Below are 14,063 nucleotides of genomic sequence, written 5' to 3' on the forward strand. Positions count from 1 at the left end.
ACTGATTTATTGTTTGAACGAATAATAAATAATGATGTCTTGTAATATTTTTAAGTCACGTAAATGTAAGTCTAAAAGGTGACGAGAAAATTATGAACTTTGAGCGATGATAAGCTATAGGAGTGAGGAGATAAAATAGTAGCGTAAATATTTTATAAGGAAAACATCAACAGTAGCTAAAACTTGAAGAAAATTTAGCACAGCGTGGCATTCAAGTCGAAGCGTCTTTAAATTGTTCCATTCAAAACATTCCGCGTAAGAGTGTAAAACATGAAAATATATATCTACGTGTATGTATGTATAGTTTACGTACTGCATGTGCGAATAATCATTATCGCGCGCGGCTCTGCAAGCTCCGAGTAGGAACTTTTGACACACAACTGCGAGCGTGAGTAAATGTGTGTATGTGTGTCTGCATGTTAGAGGGAAAGAGAGAATAAATGTAGTGCACAATAACAACGCAACGTGGATATTTGCATATGGCTGGCGCCTGTTTGTATACACTTACGCGGACCAGCTAGCAATGATGAATGTCGCTCTTCCTTAGAAGAGAGCGAAAGATAGAAAGAGAGAAAGGCGGTGCAGTAAGAGCGTTGTTGCATTTTGTACCGACTTTTCTAGCTGCCATGCGAGAAAAGGCAAAGCTTCTCTCTTTTTTTCTCGAAAAGCTTTCTCTCTCCTTGAGCTTGCGAGAAAGAGTGGGAGGCCCGGAGCTTTTTTTACGTGCTGTATAAGTATGACATTTTCGTTCGATGATTTATGCGTGGCAAATGCAAATTCATACATACATAGAACGGGACAAGAGAAAAAGCTCAAGAGAAAGTTCGTGTGAGTTGAGACAAAAGAAATGATTTTTGTATATATACTTGTCACTTGCTCCTATACATGAGAAGCTTATTCCAAAAGAAATTAAAAGTCTTTATAATGTTTAAATCAAACATTTTGAATCTTCAACCTCGAACTAATAATTAATAGGACAAATGCTCAATGTCTGTCTGTCTGTATGTATGTATGTATGTATGTATATTGCACATACAGTAGTAAAAACCATCGAATATGAATAGGCGGCTGCTCGCGGGTATTACTGTAATGGAACCATTAGCATCTCACGTGCCTCGTACGCATTAGCTGCATCGGCGATAACAATCGTATAGATTATACGCGCATACTTGCACATGTTCGTACGCATGCCAGATCCGCCGTTACGCGCACCAGAGCCGGGGCCGCAACGCAATATAAGCGCGCGATATATCCGCACGTCGACGCACCGCTGGCACGAGAAAGGGAATCCAGTTCTATCTCGAGCGAGCTACTCTTTCATTTTTATCGCCGAAACATTTTCCTGTTATTCTTGCGCTGACATGACTTAGGAATATACGTTATTTCATTTTTACATTTAACCTTATGACACTTCTCATGACAACTACTCAAATTTTGTTGACCAAGTGTAAGCCGAATCGTTAATTTCAACAACAGCTTGTTGTTTTTCCAACTTCTAACAACTCGGCAGTTTCGATTGTTAACGTAATCAAAATGTGTTAACGAGAGCAGCTGAAAAGCTCAGATGACTACATTATTATGAAATGTAATCAAGTTCAATAATTCAATCGTTCAACTGTTATCGAATTGAGATTCTTTTCTTTCACCTACATAATTATTTTTCATACCAATGGTCCGAAAGTGACTATTTCTCTCCCGATGTGCAAAGTGGGAGGAGCGATTTTCAGGCCACTGGGTATGAAAAATAGCATACAAGCCTAAGCCGCAAAAGGAAAGCCCCAGAGCACGTGTTCGGATATTTACACGTACTCTGGGACTTTTCTGTTTTCGCAGCCGAGCAGTAATATACTAATTATTTTTCATTATTAACTATTAAAAGTAACTATGTTATATTCAGGTTACTTTCGAGTTTTAATCCACCAGACGACGAAATTTCACTTCGCTTGAAAATGCGATTTTCTCCCCAAATTCAGAGTCTTGAAAATATATAAACATTCATAATTTGACGTAAAATTTAATGCTTTTTCAGAATCCGGGCTTAAATTTAAAATTTAATGCCTAGTTAAAAATGTATGGTTGTTGAAACAAAAAAACCTAAAAATTGTGCAAAACATCGAATTTGAGAATTTTTTCGAAGTGTTGCGAAGGAAAACCTCAGATTTGAATATAATCAGAGGTAATCATGGGTGTAAAAATTGCGAATGTTCTTCGATCAATTCCAAGACTTATTTGTTCTATAAACTTTTTTTTTGATAAACTCAATAATTTTCGAGATAAAAAATGAGTTTTGTTTTTTATAAAAATTTTGCCTAACAGCCATCATTTTGTTTAAAAAAGTGATTCGAAAAATCTGTAAAAATTCCTTCTGTTATTTCGAAAAAAATTCTCAAAGCATACATTTTTACATTTTTTTGTTTAAACAACCATAACATTTTAAACTTAATATTTTAAGATCTCAGTGCAGATTCTAAAATGGCATTAAATTTTACGTCAAATTATGTACGTTAAAAGTTTTTTCATAGCCCAGAACATGGATAAAAACACATTTTCAAGTGAAGCAAAATTTCGTTATTCTTGACGTTAATAGATTCAGAAAGACAATTTAAAGCATATCTTGTTTACATTCTTCACTTAACAGTGTGATAATTTATTATCAATATAATTGAATGATGATACATATTTGTATTGTAAAATTATTTTCATATCAAAACGTGAAAAATTGGCCTCGTTCAATTCAGGTGAATATTAAAATTGTAAAATTGCGTTACCTAACTGTTGTGAAACAAGTGTAGGTGTTGCGAAAAAGGCTAGGTTTCATTAATAAAATAGAAAACATTAATTACTCTTTGACATTGTTTATGATACTCTGCTATTTCTCTCTTGTCCATCTCATTTGTCCCTTTCATCAAACATAGTATTAAAAAGGCGATGCTCTATGACTGGTCGCGTATATCAATTTCATGTTTCATTGAACCAATACTTCTCTCTGTCTGTCTATCTCTCTCTCTCTCTCTCTCTCTTCCTTCTATGCAGTGGTCCATCGACCGATTTCAATTTTAACTTATAATTAATGCTGCAGCGTGACTGTAACGCACACACATATATACAAATGCATACATTTATTTATTTATGTCATTGCGTACCCTGTTTTATTACTTGGAACGCCAGAATGTAGTGAGAACATTTATACTATGGTAGGGATTTATACACAAGTACGGTTGCAATAAATATTATCCACGTAAAGAGGCGTTATTAACCAATGGTGCGTTGACATTTTTTTTCAGCTGTATTGAGAACTATTGACTATAGTGCCCAAACATCTACTCTCTTGAGCAATTAGAGTGTAAAAGATAAATCCGACAAGTTTTTCATAAAAGCATGTCGTAGTCAAAATGGGTAAATAAATCAATCCTGAAAATTAACATAATGCTGATTCATCAGTGTGATTTTATGAAGCTCGTCGCTTGAGCAGTGTTCGGATTATAAGAAGAATAAAGCCATACGTATTTATACAACTTGCAATAAAATGCAGAAGTCGAAAAAGCGAGCGAGGAACTTGATCGAGTAAAATGATGAGTCGAAAGGCCAATTTTGCAGCATTTGCTGGGTCACCCTTCTCGTTCGCTCTCTTTGTGGCTGATCGCTAATGATAATACTACTGTGCACATGGGCGTTAATTGCGCGTCCAAGCCAGCCCCCGAGTACATGCGGTCGCGAACACTTTAGCTCCCGCTACGCTGCGTGTAAGCTCTATATCTACTTTTTCTTCTAATCTTTCTTCTTCTTATTTTTCTTTCTTTTTGTTTTTTTCCTTTCGAGCTTTTGTACGTACGAATATTTTGTAATTTACTTTCTGGCGATCGTGTACATCGTTTTACTGAAAACTTGTTAAACGAACGATTCATTGTTTCAAGTGCCGAGCTTCGGTGCATTGGCCAAACCACACCTTACGGCTGAGAATTCAATAAACGATTTTTTTGTCAAAATTTTACTGAACTTGAACGAAAGCCGAAATAAAATGAAAAGAAAAATAGTCAGGCGTTGATTGTGCTTGCTATACACGTATACAGGCGAGAGTGAAAACAGCATACTCTCGTCATAACAATTAAATTCGGGTGCGAGGGAAAATTTTGGCAACCAATGGCAGGAGTGTCTCTGCAAGCTCGTCTATAACTTTCCGTCTGTTAATATTATCGGAAAAGTTGGACAAAAGACAGAAAGGTATGCAAAGGTATTAAAGGGACAAGATGCTGTTTCGAGCTGATATAGTACCCTCTTCCATCTAAGAGGAGCAGATTTTGGGAAAAATTTTTGCTCTTCTTCCAGAAGTTTAAATATGGCATTGAGCGTTGATAAAATATTGATTTTTCTGAAATTTTTCCGAATTCTGAAGCGTACATTAAGTTGTTCGCAATTTTTCCAAGTTTTGCTCCGCTTAGGTGAATTTTGAAACCCCATAGATCAATATTACTAATGAACTCGAGTCAAAATCGCGTGGTAAGTAAATCCAATCACAATATTTATGATTATAAAAAAGGTAATATAATTCGAATTCAGCTTGGAGCTTGGGTAAGAGTTTTTTTTGGTCAATCAGGTGTAGTACCCCTGGATGAATTTTTGGCTCGTTTTCAAGATAAATACAATCCTAGCAGAAAGGTTAAGGCAATATGAACGTTACACATATTAACATCAAAACGAAGCATATGTATATATTGCATCTTTATCTTTTATATTTTTTTTTTTCGTCCTATTCAAATGTAAGAACTTACGCGAGCTTCGTCGAGTTAATTAAAATTAAAATTGTTATTCATAGCAAAAAAAACTTATGCAAATCCTACAAAGAAATAGTTGGCGTCTTGTGTAATTCAAAAAAGTCTTGCGTCGAGATCCATCAAAGACATGTCAAAAAAAAAAGAATGGTCAAGCCAAGCTCACAAAGAGTTTCTTTCTCATTTAGCGCACTCGCAAATGAGAGAGTGAAATGAAAACGAATTAATTATACATATAATGACGTGATGTCCCGAGGCTGATTAATTGAAGCTACGACACTCAGAGACAGAAGAAACAAGAGAAAAAAATTCTTGACGGTATAGTGTGCCTCCGGCTCAGCTCCTCTGCAAAGTTACCCTATGATGCATCTAAAAGTTGTGGCGAGAAAAAGTATTGTTTCTCCATTTATTTTTCCTTCTTCGCGATCATCCCTTTTTGTGTTGTGATTTTTTTCTCGTTACACTGCACTGCTTCTTCTGTGAATATTTGCAAATATAAGCGTATGGCTTTGTCCTTTGTATCGCGGTGAATATAATATAAATAGGCTAAGCTGCGATCAGCCATGATATATTAGCACAAACAGTCGAGCTTTACCATACCAATGAATGCCATCCGCACACCAACATATTTTTTAATTTTTTTTTTTGTAAAGAAACGATGACACACGTTAAGATACCGATATTATCTTAATTATTTCTTTAATTTTCATCTGTGCGTGGTTAAGTGTAAACGGGCAAAATGACACTGGAGGTTGCGTAATTGCAATGCAGCAACGAACGCTTGAAGTTCTTCAAAGATTCTGTGCAAAACTTAAATCTCGTAAAAAATCAGTTCTTCACACTTACTTAGAAATAAAAATTTCACTTTGTGAAACTTGACTATTTTCATTGAGATTTTCAAATCTCAAAGCCGGGGGACGTGTAAAAGTAAAAAAACGTCCGTTGAACCAACAGTCGTTGAACCAGAAGCTTTTTTGTTGAAAAGACACTCTAACCGCGGTGCGATATATATATATATATAAATGTATATATAGCTTAGATAAAGAAAAAGTAGGTACAAAGAAAGTCATTCGCGTAACCTATTCTACATATATATATAATATTCAGCCAACGGTGGAAGGTTGAGTACACTTACGCGTTTTATAAAAGAGGAAGGGAGAGAGAGAGAGAGAGAGAGAGAGAGAATGAAGGAAAAGAAAAACGTTCGTCACTTTCACCGCACGTGGGTGCGAGTAGCTTCTTTCTCATTAACCAAAAGAATAATATACACTCGCAAAGAGTGAGCTTGTAAAAAAGACCAGGGTTTTTGCGCTCTCGAGCTGGCCAGCGATACGCGTACGCGTGTGTACTTTGTGTCTCGCACCCTACTCGTTAAGAGTCCCGTGGCCGCAGCATAACGCACTTCTTTGCTGACTCAATAGAAAAACAGTTGACACATAGACGGAGCGTTAAAGTATATATACTAATGTACTTTTGCATGTATGTATATAAGTATACATATCGAAAAGCCAATTGTTGCATCGGTGATGAGTAAGGACAAGTCTCCTAATGATTTGTGCGGCTGGGCGTACATTGCAAGGCCAGTAAAGGCTATCGGATTTCATCTCAAACCCTGATTGAGATTTTATTTTGTTTGAATAGTGGCATGTGCTTGCCTCGCGTCACCTTGAAATTTGTTCTTTCATTTCATCAAAGTACACAGACGTACATTGCCTTGCTATTCCGCGTACATTTGCCGATATTTTCTGATATGAATCTTAGCATGTATGAGGCTCGTAATTATAAGCTAACAAATATTTTCTATTAGTCCATTAATCCAATCAATGTTTCAACAATTATAACTTAAAGTTAAATCTATATCTAATTAAAAGTAAAATTTTATTTTTCCCAATCAAGGAACTTTCTTGTATACGTAAAAGCTCAAAAGAGGCTTAAAATCGAAAAAAATTTTATTGTAATTTCGTGCAGGATTTTTTGTCGTATTCCCACAGAATTTTTTAAAATTCAAAGATGTTTATTTTTTACTGATATACAGTCATCTCTATGAGCCTTTTCCGTACACTTTGCATGTTAATTTTTTTCTTTTGTTGCGTTTCAGGCATTTTACGTTTTTGCAAAATGCACCTCATTTTTCGTAACTTTCAGAGCGAACTGTTGAAGCTACAACACCAGGCTCTCGTATATTTTATCAGAACATGAATGGTTACGGAAAGAGCTCTGGCGAGACGATCCGACTGATAGGTTGCTCTCGATAAGTCGATTTATGATGGGGATGACAACGAAAAAACGTGAAATGAAGAAAAATTTAAGCTCAAGTGTTTGTACAGAGTAACTACCAGTTCATTCGTTCCGTCCGCGGTTGTGTTTGTGATCATAGATGTTCTGAAGAAGTGTACGCCACCCTAGTGTTGTAGCGTCAACGGTTTGCTCTGAATATTAAAACATTCACAGGGAGGTGCATTTTGCAAAAATGCCAGAAAACGAAAGAATAAAACGATTTAACACTCACAGTATACAAAAAAAGCTCATAGAAACAGCGGTATCTCAGTGAATGATCAAAATTTCGTAATTTTGAAAAATGCAATGGAAGAGGGACAAAAATCCCACTCGAAAATATAACGAAAATTTTTCCTATTTTCAGCCTTCTTGGAGCCCATAAAAATTATAATGGAGTAGGACATTAATACCTGTGAGTAGACTATTATTTCCTAATTTACATGCAAATCTACGATTCAAATGTTTGTTCTCCTATAATTTCAGTAACCAGCTTCAATTTTCAGGCCGGATTTCATGATTTGTATATAATACAGGTCGAAAATCGTAATTTCTAGTTTCTGCAAGTAGCTTGCAAACGTATCATAAAATCAAATATTTAGCTTGTTGCCCATGCGCGCTCAGCTTCCAATATTGCCTCTTTGAATATTTACTTTGTTACTGTATCGGCACATCTCGATCAATCTGACTGTGTAAGTGCTATAAGTGTAAACTACAGAACCAAAGACAAATTGAGTCTAAAAAATGAGAAAAAAGAGATCTCTTTTAAATATTTCATCCGTACAATTGAGGCTGTCACGATGTTTCTAAAGCGAATGATAAGAAAAGCGAAAAAACCCCCGGAATTGTTAATCAATTATGCCAGGAAAATAAACAAGATTAATGGGATCGACTAAAAGGCCTATGAATATAAATGTAATCGAATTTATTCTGTAGCCAAGTTTGTTGCGGCATTTGTCTACTTGACGGCAACAACGCTGGTGACGAAAACGCAGCTGTACACAGAGAACGATGCTTTGAGCATAAGTAATACCCTATCATCCTGTTTGAAATTCGATGTCACAAATATAAATAGATATACATTTTTGTCGGTAAAAGGAATTTCTTGATACTAGTAGTACTTGGAAATAAAAAATTGATGTGTGCGCGCACGTGTGTGTGTGTTTGAGAGCTATTGCAAGCACGCTAGTACAGAATCATCGATAGCTTCAATGACGCGCGATGCATTCGCACTAACGAGTTTAAGTTGGCACGTGTATGTGTTGTGTGTGTGTGTGTGTGTGTGTGTGTGTGTGTGTTTGAGTGATTGCGACGGGCCGCGCACTTCCAAGCAATTCGAAACTCAATCGGATGAGATTTCAATGACTGCGCTTTTTAAATCGTGCTTGACTTGGTGCAAGACGCGACTTCTTTCACCCCGTCTCCGCCTTCTTTGACCGTATTCGCGGGCTAAATTTTTTGCAAAAAATTGCTCAACTCTCAACATTGAGCGTCATAGGTCATTTATCGATTAATTGACTTAAGCAATCTTGCAAATCGTAAAGTTCGTAGGTTAATGTGGTGGCACTTATGAACGCGTTCACCTCGAGGCTAAGTACACTAATAATCTAATGAACTAAGTGTGATTAATGAAAATTACGCTCGAGTGAAAGCAGCTAGACTATGAGAGCTTGCAAGCGTCCCAGAGTGTGTGGCAGCTAGGAAGAAAAGACAAAGTGCGGCTTGATGTATACAAGAGGCTAGTGCGTAGCTGTACCATCAAGACTACAAGCTAACTCTCGAAACGTATATAGCCCAACTCGCAGTGACTGACTTTTCTTTCATCCGACGCGGAGGAGACGAATAGTAGAGTTTGGCCACAAGCTGCAGCAACAACGCGCAGACAATATAAGAGGAATGACAAAACATTACTTTGGAAAGAGCGTTCAAAAAACAAGAGAGCTCTGCGATATCCAATAAAGTCTTCCTATTTGCTGACCTCTTATTTCCTTATACACACTATCGACGTGTCATTGATCCGTGGAGCTTTTTCGCAACGAAAACTTTTCTCGCTAGGAAAATTAACGTTTTTTTTTTCAAACTTTAACGAAGCTTGCAGTCCACGGTACGAACTCAGCTGCTATACCAGATTTTACGTTTTTAAAAACACACGCACACATATAATATATAGCGTCGAGCTGGAACTTGCGAATTTTCCCTCGTAGCATTTATAATGCACGAGAGCGCGCACTGGTAAAAAAACTTTTAGAATTTTGAACCACTTATGGCTGTACTGAGACCAAAAAATAGCCTATTGACTTGAATAAATTATTTTTACCCTCTTTCGCATAATGTTTTGCAGTGTAATTATAAAAACTCCACGGTATTATTTTCATAAATATGCTGTACAATTGAGTATATGTTTGCTTTTTGCCATGTCATATAGCTATAATATCATTCATAGAATACCCTCTAAATTATCTTTTTTCATTTTGTATAAAATATTCGAGGCAAAAATGCCAAATACATAATGTATGATGGTTTAGGAGCCATTTAAAAATTCTTGCGACTGTGCGCAAGCATATGCAGTAGGTAGTATGCGTAGGTAAGCAGGAAAAAAGCTCTGGATATAATAAACAGAGCATGAATAATATGCTAAGTGTGTGTAGACATTTACCACGAGAGAAATGTAGAAGCAGGAAACACGCGCGAAAAGGGCGCCACTGAAAACGGTGAGTTGATCTCGCAGCACGGTTCTGATTTATATTGGGAGACTGGATTGAATTGCTCAGACCTCGATGATGATAATGCACTGTGTTACAAGTCAACTCCCATACCCGTATCTTCTGCACTATGTAAGCAGCGGTAATCGCACTGTTCAGCCGACATTCACTTTACAATTAAGAAAATTGAAAGCTACAACCAAAACGATGCATAAATCTGCACTGTTGTTTTATAGAGATGACATGTGCTCGTGCGAAAATTAGATTAAGATTAGCACATAGATGCCACACCGAAAAAAGAACAAAAACACGCACTGATTCACTTTTTTCAACGATCCAGCATGTGCCACTGTAGAACGAAATATCGCTGTTTACATTTCAGTCGATGCAACAGCAGGCGGAGAAAACAATAGTAATTAAAAAGTCGCGCACATCGCGAAAACGAAGTAACGAGTTAATGGAAATTTTGACTTTGCCGCGGAAACACCGACACTTTGCTTGGAAAGGACTCTGACGGGAGAATAGAGAATGGAGAATAGAGAATAGGAGCCAAAGAAGACAAAGATAGACGGGGCGCAAGAGAGTATGAAAATTGGACAATTATCGGTCTTTGAGTCGGTACTAGTCGGCGGGGTGGGGAAGAGTAGGAGGTGTGAAATTGGCGCGAAAAACCGGGGCGAGGTTCTTTAGCTGTTTCGCGCCGTCGGTCTATAAATGCAGTGGAAGACGGTAGAGTGAGCAAGCGAGAGAGCAAGAGCGAAAGAGAGGCTGTGCAACATTAGCACATGCCCGCAAACCCGCGAAATAATCGTAGAAAAAGAGACGCATACGTGGCCCGCACCTTGTAACCGAACTGCTTGGATGTCGGCCGACTACTGGAGCTATATACCAAAGTGTGCACTATATATCGGTGCAGCTAGCGGGTGATAGCAACGACGGTGGCGGCGGCGGCAGCTGCGCACCACCCTATCTCTCTTTCTCTCTCTCGCCTCGAAAAGCTCCGGCTGCTGCCACTGCCACCGCCTGCGAGATATAGGTGTATATAGGTGTACGCCGCGCGCGCATTGCAGCGTGCTGCTGCGCTGCTGCTACGCCACGAGAGACAGCGAGAGAGAGAGAGAGAGAGAGAGAGAAAGAAAAAAAAGAACAGTGTCTGGTCTGGCGTATGCCTTAATGTGCGCCTAGGGACACAATGTATATAAGTCTTTGCATAATGTTGCTTTTTTTCACCTTCGCAACTTCCTTGCCACCCTTTTCCCCGTTTGCCTCTGAGCTAGCGATGAAACGGTATTTGCAAGATTTGAACCGATAAATTTCCAAGATTCAGTGAAACTTTTTTCCGTATCGTGAGGGGAAAAATGCATATGAGCGCTTAAGCGTGGAATTTTCATTTTTATTGTATTACGCACGCGGCGACTGAAAAAGAGAATTTTTTCCTGACACAATGATGCAGCTAGCGTCAAAAAACAGAAAAGAAGAACAAGAGAAGCTTGCACCTCGAAATATTTCGCATTCCTGGACTCGCCATTTTTTCCATTCGTTTTGCTTTACTCGTTTTGTTTTCACGGCAAACTATACGGGTTAGACAAAAGGTACACTCACTCTAACTCATAAACATGAGTGAATTAGAGTTGATTGACGAAACTTTTTCAATAAATCTCTTTAATAATTATTGAGAGTTAATGGTTTTTTAAACGAACAAAAAAAAATTGATTTCAAGAGGGTCAAAGCGTGAATTTTGACTGGCACACACGTACAATGCCAAAACAAGAATCAATAAATGGAAATGCTCCAATGCAAGCAAGTAGAATACAACTGAGAGAGAGAGAGAGAGAGAGAGAGAGAGAGAGAGAAAGAGAGAGAAAGAAATAAAAACATTTCGATCGCGCGCAAGGTCGTATTCGGATGACGTAGAAGAGCCTTCCGGGCGTTTGATGGCCTACCGTACGCGGCAAACTTTTTTGTTTACGCGAAAATAGGGTCCGAGTGCCACACACGCAAATTAAAAAAATCTATAGCCCGCGAGCTCAATAAAAAATACGGCATTTGAATTTCACGAAAGAAACTTTCTGATTCTTTTTTATTCCTCTTTTGCCCACTCTGCGAGTATTGAAACCCATTTATTTGACCCTTGTGGGCCTATACGGTTGCATGCGAATGTACGGCAAACTTATATATACAAGGAAAAGTAGCTGAGGATTGTTCAGATTATTATGAGTGCATGAAAAAGTTCAAAGATTTTATATCTCAAAGATAAAGTTTCGCTGTTTGAGCTTATATTGATACACATAGGTTACGCACTGGTATACAAAAATATTATACATGAGCACTATCTCTTCATTAAGCGCGAGAATATCACGAAATTCACTCGTTTTCTAGCTTATCCTTCGTTTCTTGCCTACATAACACGAGTAAAAGGTAAATCGATTCTCTCGACTGTTTATGGCTTTATCGTCTATATGAGATTTGTTTTATAGCAAATATATATACATGTACTCTCTTTATATGTATGTAAAGAGAGAGAGAGAGAGAGAGAGAGAGAGAGAGTCTGGTTCTCTTACTCAATTTAGCCCTTGGGATTATCGCCATCCAATGCCAATAAATGCGCCTCGGTATTCTTTTTTATTTTCTGCCTCGATATAAAAGTTTCGTGTAAATAGACTTTCGATAAACCAATGTGTGATAGTTTTTGGCCAGAGAAAATTTTAATTATAAAGTGCTAATTATATCAGTTGAAGCAAAATTAATGCAAAGAAAGATACAAAAATGGTAAGTTCGGATCGAGTAAAAGCAATAAAAAATTCGGGAAAAAGCGTCAGCTCATAAATGAAGCACCCCAAGTTGCCCGAACATATCAAAGATCTTTAAGGTCGATATTAGACAGAGGCATCGTCTCTCTCCATGACTTATTCGGCGAGTCAAACGGCTCTGGCTCAACGGTCGAGAGAATAAAGATGGCTCATGGCCGTCTTGCTCGGTCTGCAAATGTATGTACTTAACTAGAGTCAGAATAACCGATAATTAGTGCGACAATTAGGCGAAACAAGGACGGAAACTCCGTCATGGCCCATTTGCGCTTGGGCTCGATGCAGCTGTGTTTACGCTCTATACGTGCGTATAGGATACGAGCAAGCGAAGATATCGAGCCGCTGCCGCATGTTAGCCAAAGTCGATGAGAGTATATTACCCAGAGGCGTTTTCTCTCATGTAGGAGCTTGTCCTATACATATATTATCCATTGATGAGTATATGCTGTCCGCTGAGAAGAACATACACACAAAGCCAAAGTTAGATTATTATTACACGCGCACGTTTACGTAACTGGCTGAAGCGCTGAAGGTCTACGCAGATGGCTCGGATTTTATTGAACGAGCAGAGTATAGGAATAAGCTGCCGCTGGCGAAAGTAACCGGTGCAAAAGCTCTATTAAAAACGAAGTGCCTGTCACATCTAGGAATTTATGCTTTTTCGATTGCCTTAAGAATTTGACGTTTTCAAAAAGGTACTTAAGAACGTTAGGGATCTTTGGGTCAAGATGGGCTACGAAGTTGAAACTTTGGGATTTGATAGTTTGTACATTTATTAATGAAAAACTAAACTTTGTAATACTTGAGTTAAGTTTTGTACATTTTAATTTCAAAAGTACCTTTTTTTAACATGGCTACCACAGGAGCGTGCAAGATATTGCACACAATTTTAAGTATAACATGTGATAAAGATGGAAGATCGTGACCAAATTTTACGTAATTAGCGGCCATTGTATCGATACTCAGAGGAGAAACGCCAAGAAATCGACAGACAGATGAAAGAGATGCTTGCACTAGTCATCATCGAACCTTGCATCTCCTCTTATTCATCTCAAAGAGTCTTAGCCAAAAAACGAAATGGAACTTGGCGATTTTGTGTCGACTACAAAAAGCTAAATAGCCTTACGGAAGACACTGTACAGCCCATACCACGCATTTGTGACACTCTAATAGACTTGGGAGATTCTTGCGTTTTCTCGACTCACGATCCGGGTATTGGCAGATACCCATGGACGAGAAGTCAAAACCGCTCACAGCCTTCGCCACTCCTTCGGGAGGAACTTACCAGTTTACAGTCATGCCTTTTGGCCTCAAGGGGGCGCCAGGGATGTTCCAGCGTTTAATCTCTCAAGAAGTACTAGCTGGATACATGGGAGACTTCTGCATCGGATACTTAGACGATATTATCATCCACTCCAAAGTTACGAAGAACACCTACATCATCTCTCACTGGTGCTGGAAAGACTAAGCATCCACCAACTCACTTGTACCCCTGAAAAGGTCCATCTTGG

The 14,063-nt window shown here is 38.2% G+C and overlaps 1 protein-coding gene across 1 annotated transcript in view; it reads right to left on the minus strand.

The window, feature by feature from the left end:
• Positions 1 to 10,599, minus strand: part of LOC106650755 (peroxidasin-like) — a 167,947-nt gene extending 157,348 nt beyond the window's left edge. The window contains exon 1 of the mRNA XM_023462012.1: positions 9,700 to 10,599. The gene's annotated coding sequence lies outside the window, so the exon portion shown is untranslated. The remainder of the gene's footprint in view (positions 1 to 9,699) is intronic.
• Between the last annotated feature and the right edge of the window lie 3,464 nt (positions 10,600 to 14,063).

This window comes from Trichogramma pretiosum, unplaced genomic scaffold (assembly GCF_000599845.2).
Source record: "Trichogramma pretiosum strain Unisexual culture from Peru unplaced genomic scaffold, Tpre_2.0 scaffold52, whole genome shotgun sequence".
Classification (NCBI taxonomy): Eukaryota; Metazoa; Arthropoda; class Insecta; order Hymenoptera; family Trichogrammatidae; genus Trichogramma; species Trichogramma pretiosum.